Source organism: Carassius auratus, unplaced genomic scaffold (assembly GCF_003368295.1).
Source record: "Carassius auratus strain Wakin unplaced genomic scaffold, ASM336829v1 scaf_tig00215374, whole genome shotgun sequence".
NCBI classification, from domain to species: domain Eukaryota; kingdom Metazoa; phylum Chordata; class Actinopteri; order Cypriniformes; family Cyprinidae; genus Carassius; species Carassius auratus.
This window is the reverse complement of record NW_020528052.1, coordinates 133,922-149,111: the sequence shown is the minus strand read 5'-3', so window position 1 is coordinate 149,111 and position 15,190 is coordinate 133,922.

The window sequence follows — 15,190 nt, the reverse complement described above, 5'->3', positions numbered from 1 at the left end:
AACAACAAATTTGACAATCTCTTCTCTGAATCAAAATTTTCAGTAATTGTTCTAGTGGTGTTAATGTTGAAAGCTGTTCTTTGAAAGCGTTGGTTATCTTGCTTGGGACTTTTGGCACAGAATGTTTTATGACTTCCTGTTGCCTTACTGAGGAATTTGGCTCATGTTTCAACCACAGCCCTGATCGACTCTTTAATCATCTGGTTCGAGTCAGATCGGCTACACTCTTTAGAATAATCGACTATCAAAATAATCGTTAGTTGCAGCCCTAATTCTTAGGTACTGAAAGCAGAACCGACAAGGGAGCTCTTGATAATTGTTGTGACACAGCTCTTGTAAATTAACGTTACCTTTTTTGTTTGGTGTCTATCAGTTAGAAGCCAAGTAATCTCATATTACATTAAGTTATCGACCCTGCAGATGCCATAATCACACACAAACATTCTCTCTCTCTTTTTTTAATGGTGGGCGTTTACACAGTTGGTTAGAGCAGAGCTGATTGGGGAGAACGGAGGTGCGCTCACTCTATTGGTTAGTAAGACTGTCACTCAAGGGTGACAGCTCTGGAACAGAGTAATATCATGTCCACATCGCAGTCTTTACGATTAGCAAAATCACAATGTGTCAGATTGTGACTGTGATTTGATTAATTGGTGAAGTGAGGATCATCAAGAGATCTTTGTGATGTTAAATTGTGAAGATTTTGAGTTTTCATCAAGGGGTGTCTCTGGCGGCCTCACAAATTTTGTTGTTTTGTTGTGAAACAGGAAGTTGCTGTAACTCAGGCAAAAAGTAATGCATTACTGTTAAAAGTAACTTTAGTTACTTTTTTAAAAACCTTTGTTTAATGTTCCCATTAATTCACTTTTATGCGTTATGGTCTATACAAACACAAAGTAAAACATAAAGTAATTTTTAAACACTATTTTGATTAAGTCAGACCAGCACAAACTGAATATTGTATATCACAAGGATTTCTGAAATAAATAACAAAACACCTGAATAATATATTCAGGATCAAAAACTAAAGTGGCTTCTGCATCATAAAAGCTATTGTGTTGAACCCTTAAAAATGTTCTTTTCACAGCTTAAGTATGAAAACTATCAACAATGGACAACATAAACATTTTGAAATAAATAAATGAAAGCAATCTGAATTATTCAATTTCGAGAAACATATATGTATGTATATGTATGTATATATATATATATATATATATATATATATATACAGTATTGTTCAAAATAATAGCAGTACAATGTGACTAACCAGAATAATCAAGGTTTTTCGTATATTTTTTTATTGCTTAGTGGCAAACAAGTTACCAGTAGGTTCAGTAGATTCTCAGAAAACAAATGAGACCCAGCATTCATGATATGCACGCTCTTAAGGCTGTGCAATTGGGCAATTAGTTGAATTAGTTGAAAGGGGTGTGTTCAAAAAAATAGCAGTGTGGCATTCAATCACTGAGGTCATCAATTTTGTGAAGAAACAGGTGTGAATCAGGTGGCCCCTATTTAAGGATGAAGCCAACACTTGTTGAACATGCATTTGAAAGCTGAGGAAAATGGGTCGTTCAAGACATTGTTCAGAAGAACAGCGTACTTTGATTAAAAAGTTGATTAGAGAGGGGAAAACCTATAAAGAGGTGCAAAAAATGATAGGCTGTTCAGCTAAAATGATCTCCAATGCCTTAAAATGGAGAGCAAAACCAGAGAGACGTGGAAGAAAACGGAAGACAACCATCAAAATGGATAGAAGAATAACCAGAATGGCAAAGGCTCAGCCAATGATCACCTCCAGGATGATCAAAGACAATCTGGAGTTACCTGTAAGTACTGTGACAGTTAGAAGACGTCTGTGTGAAGCTAATCTATTTTCAAGAATCCCCCGCAAAGTCCCTCTGTTAAAAAAAAGGCATGTGCAGAAGAGGTTACAATTTGCCAAAGAACACATCAACTGGCCTAAAGAGAAATGGAGGAACATTTTGTGGACTGATGAGAGTAAAATTGTTCTTTTTGGGTCCAAGGGCCACAGGCAGTTTGTGAGATGACCCCCAAACTCTGAATTCAAGCCACAGTACACAGTGAAGACAGTGAAGCATGGAGGTGCAAGCATCATGATATGGGCATGTTTCTCCTACTATGGTGTTGGGCCTATTTATCGCATACCAGGGATCAGTTTGCATATGTTAAAATACTTGAAGAGTTGCCCTATGCTGAAGAGGACATGCCCTTGAAATGGTTGTTTCAACAAGACAATGACCCAAAACACACTAGTAAACGGGCAAAGTCTTGGTTCCAAACCAACAAAATTAATGTTATGGAGTGGCCAGCCCAATCTCCAGACCTTAATCCAATTGAGAACTTGTGGGGTGATATCAAAAATGCTGTTTCTGAAACAAAACCAAGAAATGTGAATGAATTGTGGAATGTTGTTAAAGAATCATGGAGTGGAATAACAGCTGAGAGGTGCCACAAGTTGGTTGACCCCATGCCACACAGATGTCAAGCAGTTTTAAAAAAACTGTGGTCATACAACTAAATATTAGTTTAGTGATTCACAGGATTGCTAAATCCCAGAAAAAAAAAATGTTTGTACAAAATAGTTTTGAGTTTGTACAGTCAAAGGTAGACACTGCTATTTTTTTGAACACACCCCTTTCAACTAATTGCCCAATTGCACAGCCTTAAGAGCCTGCATATCATGAATGCTGGGTCTTGTTTGTTTTCTGACAATCTACTGAACCTACTGGTAACTTGTTTGCCACGTAGCAATAAAAAATATACTAAAAACCTTGATTATTCTGGTTAGTCACATTGTACTGCTATTATTTTGAACAATACTGTATATGTATATGTATAAATGCTGTTTAAAAATGAAATCTATGTTATCATGCTAAGGGGCTAACTGAAAGCCGGTGACTCCACAGTAAGAGACCGGCTGCATGTTTTCAACAATGTTTCACCTGTATGAGAAAAACATACAGAGAATCACTTAAGATACTTTGCTGTAGACCCATTCCACATAATAATATTCATTAAAACTGTATGTTAACACGTAGGAGCTTGCTGCATGAATCCGTGAGTAGGCTACAGTTTACAAATCCATGGGAACGGAATGCGAAAGTGTGCGCGCAGATTATGAATTTGTGGGTACAGATTATTATTATTTTCAATGTTTAAAAATATTCTAACTTACCCTCTGATGTCACATGGACTACTTTGATAATGTTTTTCTTACCTTTCTGGACATGGACAGTATACCGTACACACAGCTTCAATGGAGGGACTGAGAGCTCTCGGACTAAATCTAAAATACCGTAAACTGTGTTCTGAAGATGAATGGAGGTCTTACGGGTTTGGAACGACATGAGGGTGAGTTATTAATGACATAATTTTGCTTTTTGGATGAACTAACCCTTTAAGACCAAGGGTTAAAGTGGCCCTATAATGCCTTTTCAAGGTTGCTATATTGTGTTATGAGTCTCTTAAAACAGGTTTACATGCATGAAAGGTAAATAAATGATTCATAAATGACTTGAGCGAAGCAGTTCAAAGAATCAGACTCTCTAAACCTCTCATTTCCATGAGCACTGCTGTGATTGGTCAGATGGCACAGTCCTTTGTGATTAGTCCAGAGTCGTAGAGATTGCCATGATCAAATGAAAACCTTGGAGACGCGTCAAAACTAAATAAAGATAGTATCGATTGTACCTCAGCAATTCGAGCCAGAGTCTGATGATGAAATGGTTGAATTGGCTCAACCATAGACTGATTCACAAGCACAACTGGAGCAGGACGTTTCTCAGTGGTAAGTGTCAAGTGTTAACAAGTTTGTGTTATTTAAATGATGTGATAAAACAAATTTACTCTTACAGCATCTTCTCAACATGATGTTAACCACACTGAAATTTGAGTGTGTTTGTAAGCAGTCAAGTAGGCTTCGCAGACATTATGCAAATGTGTTACTTTGTGACGTAAAGCCGTAACAGAAAAAGATGTGAATTTCTGATGACTGGTTTAGTCTTTTTTTTTTTTTTTTTTTGAAGGACTTTATCTATCATGCACGGTCAGCTTCACAACTTTGCAGATAGTTTATGTTCACATACAGCTACATGACACACTGCATGAAAGGTAATATTCGAAAAGGCATAATGGGGCACTTTAAATTGTGTAATTGAAACCTATACTTTTCATTATTGTATGTAAATTGTTTGCAGCACAACATTTGTTTTAATATTTATCATTCTTATACAATATAATTTGTATTGTTATTTAATATGTGTGTGCAGACACCATAAAATTAATTTGACAAGAAGAAATAAAAAAAAAAAAAAAAAAATTACTTTTATTTTCAGATATGTAATTGAATTCACAACTAAGAGATAAACTAAATAATACTGTACTGAGTACTACACTGAGTAATACAATGAATGGAGGAGGTTAAATAAAAAATAATATAGTAAAAAAAAGTTATCGTAAAAAAAAAGATAAGTTATTGTAAATCATTTGTGTATGGACTTAATACTGACAATATATAAAAAGGACAATTAGGTGCTATAGTGTACTTTAAGTGAACTGATTTTGTGTGATGTACGCCTGACAGTTACACCCTGTTGCACTTCTGGGTCTTGAAATTATCTGCAGTGCTCTTCCTGTGGGACCTCTTCAATCTCTTCACCTCCCAGACCATCAACTGGCATTTTCCATTGCTTGGCCAAATTATGCAATACAATGCATGCTGCTATCACATTTGTGCTCTTTTGCTCCACTGCCGTTCCTAACAAGCACATTCGGGGTGTATTCAAAACTTGTACTTTATCTGAAATATTAGCCTGTCTAAACTGACATAATGATCAATCAAACAAATTAAAATGTGCTGTGACCACCTCCTTTTTAATACCCCAATACTTCTTTCCACTGTAATTCATGTTTTGGTATGCACAGAATTGAATTGATTGAGAACAAAACACGGATACCACCAGTGTGGAGAATAACCAGCAAGCAATTTTCAGTTTTTAAATATGTCTAACAGCTGTCCAAACACAGCCCAGATGTCTAGGCTAGAGGCTAAATTTGGGCTGTCAGTGAAAATTTAATAGACCTCTGATCATAGCCCAAGAATAGACTAGTCATCAATTGGACTCCTATTAATAACTGCATATATACATCTAATAGACAACTAAATGGCAGTACACCCAAACAAAATAACTGTACAGCTTTTATTAAGAAAAATACTATTTTTAACAACTTTGACAACTTAAGACAATACAAAATGATACGAATCCAAAATAATTCATGACAAAATAAAATTATATAAATACAATACACTTAAATATAAATGTTTATAAAAAAATTAAACAATAACATAAAAAAACAATAATAAAAATATAAAAATTAATATATTTTAAATACTTGCTTGCATTGCATTGCATTAACAGTAATTGCATTTTAATGCCTTTCATTTCCGGGGCTTACCTTATTAAATCCTGAAATTTTACACAGTTGTTCATTTAAGCTGTGAATATTTCAGTTCAAAATATTTCACACACCTTTTCATAATAAAAATATTAGTAATTCATATTCACCTTCCAGAATTCACTTCCGAAATATTCAATCAGTTTAAAAAAATACGATGTATAATATTCAAAAGGCAATTTCGGTTCATTTTATTTCACTTTCTAAATTTGCTTCCACAATTTCAGTGGTTACAATTCGGCAGATAATTCCCCATTGCACATCCGGGAACTGCAGGAATATCAGTAGAGCACTGATGCATGATCTCCATCTGCTGTCAGTCGCTCACCTGCAGGTGGTGCACGCAGCTGTTGATTACGACCAAAGCAACAGGTGGATGAAGTAATTCAGTTACAAAAACTGACCTGCAGAAATGAAGAAAGCGCTAAGTATAAGGTTTTGATTATAGGGTCATGTGGAAAACCTGATTGTGTGTATGTTTAATTCAACATCTTCACTGTTACCTGTAGCCTATGTAAGCATCGTTCTCTACCACAAAGGAGATTATAATGGTGTTTTACCCAACGCTAAAGTACAGAACTAACATTACATCTAAGGAAGACATATATTGCTTTCGGTTGTTTAGTTTCCATAACTTTCTGTCATGGCTTGTGTGATGTTGTGCTGTAATACTGTGGATTCCCTCAGGCCACACTCCAGGATTGCCCAATGATGAGGGAATGAGCATATATGTGTTCCTGTGGCTCAAGTGGTAGAGCATTGCGTTAGCAGCGCAAGGTTGTGGGTTCGATTCCCAGGGAACACATGTTAGATAAAAAATTCATAAATTTAATTTAATTTAATAAACCAACACACACACACAGAGGGTGACCAAACGTCCAATTTTCCTATTGCTGAAAAATAACCTGGACATGTAGGAAACGGCTCGTATCAATATTTGATATGCATTTATGAGAGAGGGAGAGCAGTTATATTAGGCGCGTTCGAATTGAAGCAGTGATAAACAGAATGATCACCTGTATGACATCAAAGTACCGCGAGAGCGATTCGAGTGCATTGGATATGTGTGCTTTAATGTCATTCAGTGATCATTCTGTGCATCGCTGCTTCAAGTGGAACGAGTCTATCAACTTCGTGCGATTGCTTCTTGAATTCGCGGGTTGTAAAATCGTGTCGTATATCATCTCGTCCGTATGATTTTCAGATAAACTCATTCGTGCCGTGTGCGTGGACATACGATCTTCCGACAATCCGAATTCGCACCGTGTACGCCCGCCTTAAATTCAATTACTTTTTTTCAACATTCACAGATGCTATAGGTAGGCCTAAGTGAGTGTGTTTGGAACTTGTGCAGGCCTTTCATGTTAAGGTCAAATAAAACATTGCTTTGATATCATGTAGGTTCAAAGTAACTAACCAATAACATCAGGTCATATTTTACTTTGCTGGCTGAGTATCTGCACCCTTGTCGATCGAATGCTGGAGAGAGTAGGCAATAGCTACCTGAGATAACTATGGCCAGCCCTGCGACATGTAGAGAGAAGGATTGGGATGTAGAAGGGTATCTACACATTTCTCATGCGAAAACTAAAAAAAGAAGAATTTTACCGCTGTAATTCAGAGCGGAAGGAGGGAGTTGTGAGCTTCTCGATGGAAAAACTATCTCCGTCTTTTATTGTATTTCTGCAGGCTACTCCGATACTAATGGATTCGATGTGATCTGTAATAGAGCCACATGTCTTGATGTTGTGAGCGTTCCTTTCTCCAGCAGTGCACCTCCAAGCAGTACAAGGCTGAGTGTAGCCGATGTTAAAGCTCTAGGGCCCAGACAAAATCATGCTGGTCAGGAAAGAGGAGTGTGAACTGAAGGAGATATGGGTTCAGCGATGGGACCGGAGAAATGAAGCTCACGCTCTGGGACAGCCTTATTTCTGAAATTCAAACATTGAAATCATATTCATTTTCGAATTTGTCTACACGAGAGCAAAGTGGAGAAATTCGTTTAACGACATCCAGCAAAATTAAAGAAATCCCACCACTGGACGTACCTGATCGAGATGACGGTCCTGTCCGAAGTGCCACAGCCTGCAGAATAATTTTATTCCAAAATTCATTACACAGAGATGTGAAGCTTGCAAACTAATGCAAAGGTCACCTTTCTACAAGTCAACCTACGGCGGAGTTCTTGTTCTTACTACAGATCAGGGAGATAACTCACAGACTCTGTCAGATTTATGCCTAACTGCTTTGACAAATACGGCATAAAGCATTCACCCAACTATCTGGAGTCTATCGAGGAACATTTCTTTAATCGTTCTGATTTCGAAATGACCATCAACGATGTCTCCCTGGTGACTTGCATAATCCACCCGACCACAGCTCAGCAGAATGAATCGCTCGTGGTGGTGCTGAAGGTGGCGTGGCTGGTGAGGTCGCTGGTGGCGGTGCTGAAGGTAGCATTGCGTGTTCAGGACTCAAGCTAATTGAGTCGAGTAGCTAATGTTAAAAAAAGCGGCTAGTTAAAATGCACATTTATAGTAAAATTATATTGTTATAGTGATTGTATTTTTTATATTGCTACTCACCCTAGTGCATGTAGTCTATGTTCACTGCACTTGATTGTTCTGTGTTCTTTTTTTTTGTTGTTCTATGGTTTGTCCCTGTATTTTAATGTGGTTCTAAAATATAAAAGAAGGTGAGTGATTGTGATTCACTTTGTCATTAGTAACCTAGGCCTATTTTTTTTATTTATTATTATTATTATTCCAAATTAGTTGTTTGGTTTTGTTAATAAATGACTTTCTGTGTAATTAATTGTTTTTCTATTATTATTCTGTAGCAGGCTAGCCTTTCAGTTTAATTTCGCAGTTAGATTTGATACTTAAACTTTTGTGGTAACTTAATAGCTAGCAAATTTAAAGTCAATTAAAAAGCAGTGGTTTTATCCAAACTATTTAAATTATTAGCCTATTTTAAATGTATATAAAGTTTACCTAAAGTATTGCTGAGCAATTAAAGTAGCCTAGCCTTAATTGAAAATATGAATAAAAATAAACTTGGTAAATGTAGGCTACAATAAACATTTTTCTTTTTTTCTACAAAAGATATCAAGGTTGGCCACATGGCTACAGTAGGCTAGAATAGGGTTTTAGGCCTACAGCCTACATTGTTTTTTAACATTATCCATTCAACTTATTTTATTTGTTTTATCAACCAAGGAAAACATTGTGGAGGTTATTATATTTTTCTGAATGGGTCTTACTGTTTTGTGTCGAGGACATCTTGCTGCATAGACATGTGTCCTGCTTCATCAAGTGACATCACTCCAAATCGACAGCTGCAATTCAATTCAATTCAAGTTTATTTGTATAGCGCTTTTTACAATACGAATTGTTACAAAGCAACTTTACAGAAACATGTTTCGTAGCTTGGCAATGTTTCTAAGATGGAAGAATGCAGTTTTTGTAACATTGGAAATATTATTTTCAAAAGACAAATTGCTGTCTAATATAACACCCAGATTTCTGACTGTAGAGGAAGTAACAGTACATCCGTCTAGTTGCAAATTGTAATCTACAAGATTCTGTGTAGTGTTTTTTGGTCCAATAATTAATAACTCTGTCTTATCTGAATTTAATTGGAGAAAATTATTTGTCATCCAATCTTTTACATTTTTAACACACTCTGTTAGCTTAAATAATTGAGAAGTTTCATCTGGTCTCGTTGAGATATATAGTTGAGTATCATCAGCGTAACAGTGGAAGCTAATTCCGTATTTTCTAAGAATATTACCAAGGGGCAACATGTATATTGAAAATAGAAGGGGACCTAGGACGGATCCTTGTGGCACTCTATATTTTACTGATGATAAATGAGATGACACCCCATTTAAGTAAACAAAATGGTAGCGATCGGACAGGTAGGATCTAAACCATCTTAGAGCCTGCCCTTGAATACCTGTATAGTTTTGTAATCTATCTATGAGTATGTCATGATCTATGGTGTCGAACGCAGCACTAAGATCAAGTAAGACTAGAAATGAGATGCAGCCTTGATCTGACACAAGGAGCAGGTCATTTGTAATTTTAACAAGTGCAGTTTCTGTGCTATGCTGTGGCCTGAAACCTGACTGAAATTCTTCATACAGATCATTTTTATGCAGGAAGGTGCTCAATTGAGCAGACACAACTTTTTCAAAAAATTTTTACATAAATGGAAGATTTGAAATTAGGCCTATAATTTGCCAGTACACTAGGATCTAGTTTTGGTTTCTTAATAAGAGGCTTGATAACCGCCAGATTGAATGGTTTTGGGACGTGACCTAAAGATAACGACGAGTTAATGATATTGAGAAGCGGTTCTTCTGCTACAGGTAACAACTCTTTCAGTAATTTAGTGGGTACAGGATCTAATAAACATGTTGTTGGTTTAGATACAGTGATAAGTTTATTTAGCTCTTCATGTCCTATGGTTGTAAAGCACTGCAGTTTATCTTTGGGTGCGATGGATGAAACTGAAGTGTTAGACGCTGTAGAATCTACATTCGCTATTGTATTTCTAATGTTATCTATTTTATCAGTGAAGAAATTCATAAAGTCATTACTATTTAACGTTGGTGGAATATTTGAATCAGGTGGCGTCTGGTAATTTGTTAATTTAGCCACTGTGCTAAATAAAAACCTTGGATTGTTTTGGTTATTTTCAATGAGTTTGTGTATATGCTCTGCCCTAGCAGTTTTTAGAGCCTGTCTATAGCTGGACATACTATTTATCCATGCAATTCTAAAAACTTCCAAGTTAGTTTTTCTCCATTTGCGTTCAAGACTAAGTTTCTTTCTTGAGAGAGTGAGTATTAGTGTTATACCATGGTACAGTACGTTTTTCTCTAACCTTTTTCAATTTGATGGGGGCAACAGTTTCTAATGTATTAGAGAAAATAGTGCCCATGTTGTCAGTCATTTCATCTAATTCATGTGTATTTTTGGGTACAAATAGCAGTTGAGATAGATCAGGCAGGTTATTTGCGAATCTTTCTTTGGTGGCTGGAACAATAGTTCTGCCCAGATGGTAACGCTGAGACATATAGTTAATATCAGTGATATGCAGCATGCACGATACAAGGAAATGGTCTGTAATATCATCACTTTGAGATATATCTATAGATCAATATCTATAGCAGTAGAATCGATTCCATGAGATATAATTAAATCTAGTGTATGATTAAAATGATGAGTGGGCCCGGTGACATTTTGCTTGACTCCAAAAGAGTTTATTAGGTCAGTAAACGCAAGTCCCAATGTATCATTTGTATTATCAACGTGAATATTAAAGTCTCCCATGATTAGCGCCTTATCAACTGTAACTAGAAGGTCTGAGAGGAAATTTGCAAATTCTTTTAGGAATTCTGTATATGGCCCTGGTGGTCTATACACAGTAGCCAGAGCAAGAGATACATTAGATTTCTTTTGCATGTCTGACAGTTTAACATTTAGCAGAAGTATTTCAAAAGAGTTCAACCTGTATACTGTTTTCTGGGTAACATTGAGAATATCACTATATATTGTTGCAACACCTCCGCCACGACCAATCTGACGGGGCTCATGCTTATAACAGTAGTTTGGCGGAGTAGACTCATTTAGACCAAAATAATCATTTGGTTTTAGCCAGGTTTCAGTCAAGCAGAGTAAATCAAAACTATTATCTGTGATCATTTCATTTACAATAACTGCTTTGGGTGTGAGTGATCTAATATTTATGAGCCCAAACTTTAAAAATTGTTTTTGTTAATTTACTTTAAATTTTTCTGGTTTAATCGCAATAAGATTTTTTCTAGATCCTACATTATATTTATATTTTGACCTCACTATTCGGGGAACAGACACAGTCTTAATAGTTTTTGGAGTGCAAGTATTTTTACCATTTAAGCGGGTGGAACAAAACTCATCATAATGGTTATTTGAGAATTGACTTACTAGTCACATGGAGCAAAGTGTCCTGGAGATGTTGCTGGGGTGTAATCCATCAGCGCGAAACAGCCTAGGACGCTCCCAGAAAAGATTCCAGTTATTAACAAATAGCAGTTTCTGTTCTTTACACCATGACAACTACCATTCATTTAAAGCAAAAAGTCTACTGAACCTTTCGTGTCCTCGTCGATATGTGGGCAGTGGTCCTGACATGACGATCGTCCCCGCGGGCGTTGTGCTGCGAACCGTCTCGATCAGGCTGCTGAAGTCCCTCTTCAGCGTCTCCGTCTGCCGCAGCGTGGTGTCGTTAACCCCGGCGTGAAGCACGACCGCTCTAGGGCTCTCCCTAGAGCTCTAGGGCTCTCCCGCCTTCAGGATCGCGGGTATCTGCGCAGAAACATCGAGAACACGAGCACCAGGGAAACAATGAGTGTGCACTTTACCTTCGGCTAACGTAGCACTTACGTGTCGGACGATGGAGTCTCCGATGATCACAGCGTCGCGTCCTGTCTCACGGAGGGGAGCGAAGCGGTTCCGGATGGAGATCTCGAAGGCAGGAGGGGGAGAAGTCGTCGCCCGGGGCCCGGCTCGCGTCCTCCATTGTGGATGGGTGCACCAGGCCTGTGCAGAGAAACACACGGAGTAGACGTGGTTGGACTGTTAACAGAACGCTGTATACTTACCCCGGACTTGTGAGCGTCAGCCCGGGATGATTCCAGCGCAGCTCTCCGCTCTCTCAGCTGGGCCTGCCTCTCCTCCAGGTCGCGAATCTGCTTCCCCACGGCCTCGAGCTCGAGCTGCACAGAGTGGAGACATTCATCCGCCATTAAAGCAAGTAACAGTGAGTACAGTAGTGGTAATGTGTGTGAATAGAGAATTAGCAATATAAGCGCAGTTAGCAGCAACCACGCTTGCTGATGCTAACGGGCCAAAAGCTAATAGCGGACCTGGGAGATCAAAATAAAACTAGTGATAGCGAGGCGCTCTGATTGTTTTTGTTGTAGAATACTGTTGTGTCAATTCATGGTTACAAGTTGTACTGAGCACTCCAGCCTAGATTCACCCAGGATACTTAGAGCACTCCCAAACTGAAGGGGGCAACCATACAACAGTGAGAAAAAAAGTGACAGGAGGTGGAACCAATTTCTCGGAAGTGCTCTTGGGACTATATTTACCGGCGCACCCACAAGGAGTGCATGGCATTGAAATGTTTGGTAAGAGCTCATTTGGCCCTCTCACCCGTTCCTGGAAAAAGATACCCTAACCACAGCTCTTGATCATCCAAAGACGCAACTGGTAGGACAGAATGTGATTGTGTTTGAATGTGTTGAGTTCAGGCTATATGATTTTTTGCTTGGTTGTAATGTGCAATTTAAATTAAATAGCGAAGACTTTATTATGTGAATGTAGAACTTGGCAGAAGTAACGTTACTCTAAGCATGTGTATTGTATAAATTATATAAGTTTAATTATGGGATTTGTATTTTAATCGAAAGTACTGGAGCCATAAAAAAATCCCCTTGTGATCCGATCCATAGAGAGCAAGCTGCCAGATAATATAAAGAGGGACTGGCTGACATTCATGGTCAATCCAAGAAATGGAGTCACACTTGACAATCACTTTGACATCCTTGCTGTCGAAAGGCTGGGAGCATGCAGAAGATGCCTCAGATGTCATGCAGAGGATGATGAATGTACGGACACGTACCTGTGCAGGAACAGAGACTGCAGGAGAGGAAACTCTTCAGATCACCATTTCTTTCTCTGCCTGAAAGGAGGATTCAAGGGGAAAGAATCTGTGAAAGTGGGAAAACCCAGCACTAGGAGGCAAACATTCACAGAGGAGCAAGAGGAATTAATATCTAAGCTTGCCCCGGATATGGCAGAAAAATTCAGGAGAGCCTTCACCAATATGGCTGCAAAATCACACTGCACTGGAAGAAGCCTTCCTGGAGTGATGGACTCAAGCACACGTGAGTTACCAGTTATTCTTATGCTTCTCGAAGTAACCACCAACGCAGGACAGGAAATTGGAACTCTCATTGACTTCGCATCAGATACCAACTACATCACTCATATAGTTGCCAGGTGACTGAAGCTTCAAAGCGAAAAGATCACGCTTGTCGTCCATGGAGTTGGAGGCATGGCCATGAAGGTAAAGACCAACAGATACTTACTCAAGGTAAGAGTCAAGACACCTAGAGGCACGGAGAAAGCTCATGAGCTGATCTGTTATGGGTTGGATGAGATTGCAAAAGTTCACAGAGTAATCAAAGCGCAGCAACTCAAGAGGTTCTTCCCCGATTCCAACCTGGAAGATCTTCACAGACCAGAACACGTGGAGCTTCTCATAAGCCACCGTGAAGGAAGACTTGCTCCACAGAGAGTAAAGGTAGTAGGAGATCTTGTCCTGTGGGAAAGCCCTTTAGGAAAGACAGTTGGCGGAGCACATCCAGACCTCTGTGAAGTAGTGGACATGGCCTTGCACAATTCTGAGACTCACTTTGCACGATCGATGAGAATCACAGCAGTGAAGTATCAAGAAATTGCTGAGATGCAGGAATCTAGAGCTGAAACCAAAACCACTGTTATTGGCAGAGAGTTCTTGGACTGGTGGAAGTGGGACAGCATTGGTGCGGCCTGCGAACCCATGTGTGGAGGATGCCGGTGTGGTAACGGTCAACCAGGAGGCAAAGACATGACTCTGAGTTAAGAAAGAGAGCTTGAGATGATCAGGCAAGGCCTCAGTTATATGAAGTCAGATGCGCATAGTCAGGAGCCTCATTGGGATGCAAAATACCCCTGGATTGAGGATCCAAGTTCCCTCCCCAACAACAGAAGCGCAGTGGGAGCCACGTTTCTGAGGATGGAGAAACAGCTCAAGAAAGAACCAGAGTGGTGTGCAGCATACACAACTCAAGTCTATGAGCAGTGCTACTAAGGTTCAGGAGAGGAGTCCATGCTGCCCTCGGCGACATCAAGATGTACAATTCTGTGTGGCTTGAAGACCTGGAGATGCACCTCCATAGATTTCTCTGGAGAAACAGTGAAGATGAAGAAATTGAGGAATATGCCATCACCAGGGTCAACATTGGCGATCGACCAGCAGGGTGCATCGCACAACTGGCCATGAGAGAGACAGCAAAGCTGCCAATGTTCACTCATCTGAAGGAGGAACGGAGAGTCCTTGAAGAGGATTCCTATGTAGATGATATACTGACATCTCATAATGACCTGGAAAAGCTAGATGAAACCACCAAAGGAGTCGAAGAAATTCTGAAGGCAGGCGGATTCTTCCTCAAGCCTTGGGTCCGATCAGGCCAAAGTGGGAGGCAGACGTCTACATCAGAACATCCAGCATCGTCAGATGAAGTCTTCATTCTCCCCATCCAAATGAGAGAAGGAGACAACAAAGCCCTTGGACTTGGTTACCTGGTTGAACCAGACAAACTGTATCTTATGACCTCGATACATTTCTCAAAGAGAAAAAAGAAGATGAGAATCAGCCAAAATCTCGTCGGAGAAGTGGTAAGAAGAAAAACTCCAAACCCACTGACTAGAAGATAATTGCTTAGCCAAGTAGCTAGTTTGTATGACCCAATAGGCCTTGCTACACCGGCCAAACAGAAAGGAGACATTCTAGTCAGAAAGGCATTTCAAGAAGCTGGAGGCAAAACTCTAACACGAGACACAAAGCCATCCACCTTTTTGGGGAATACACATGCCTCAACCAAATTACCTTC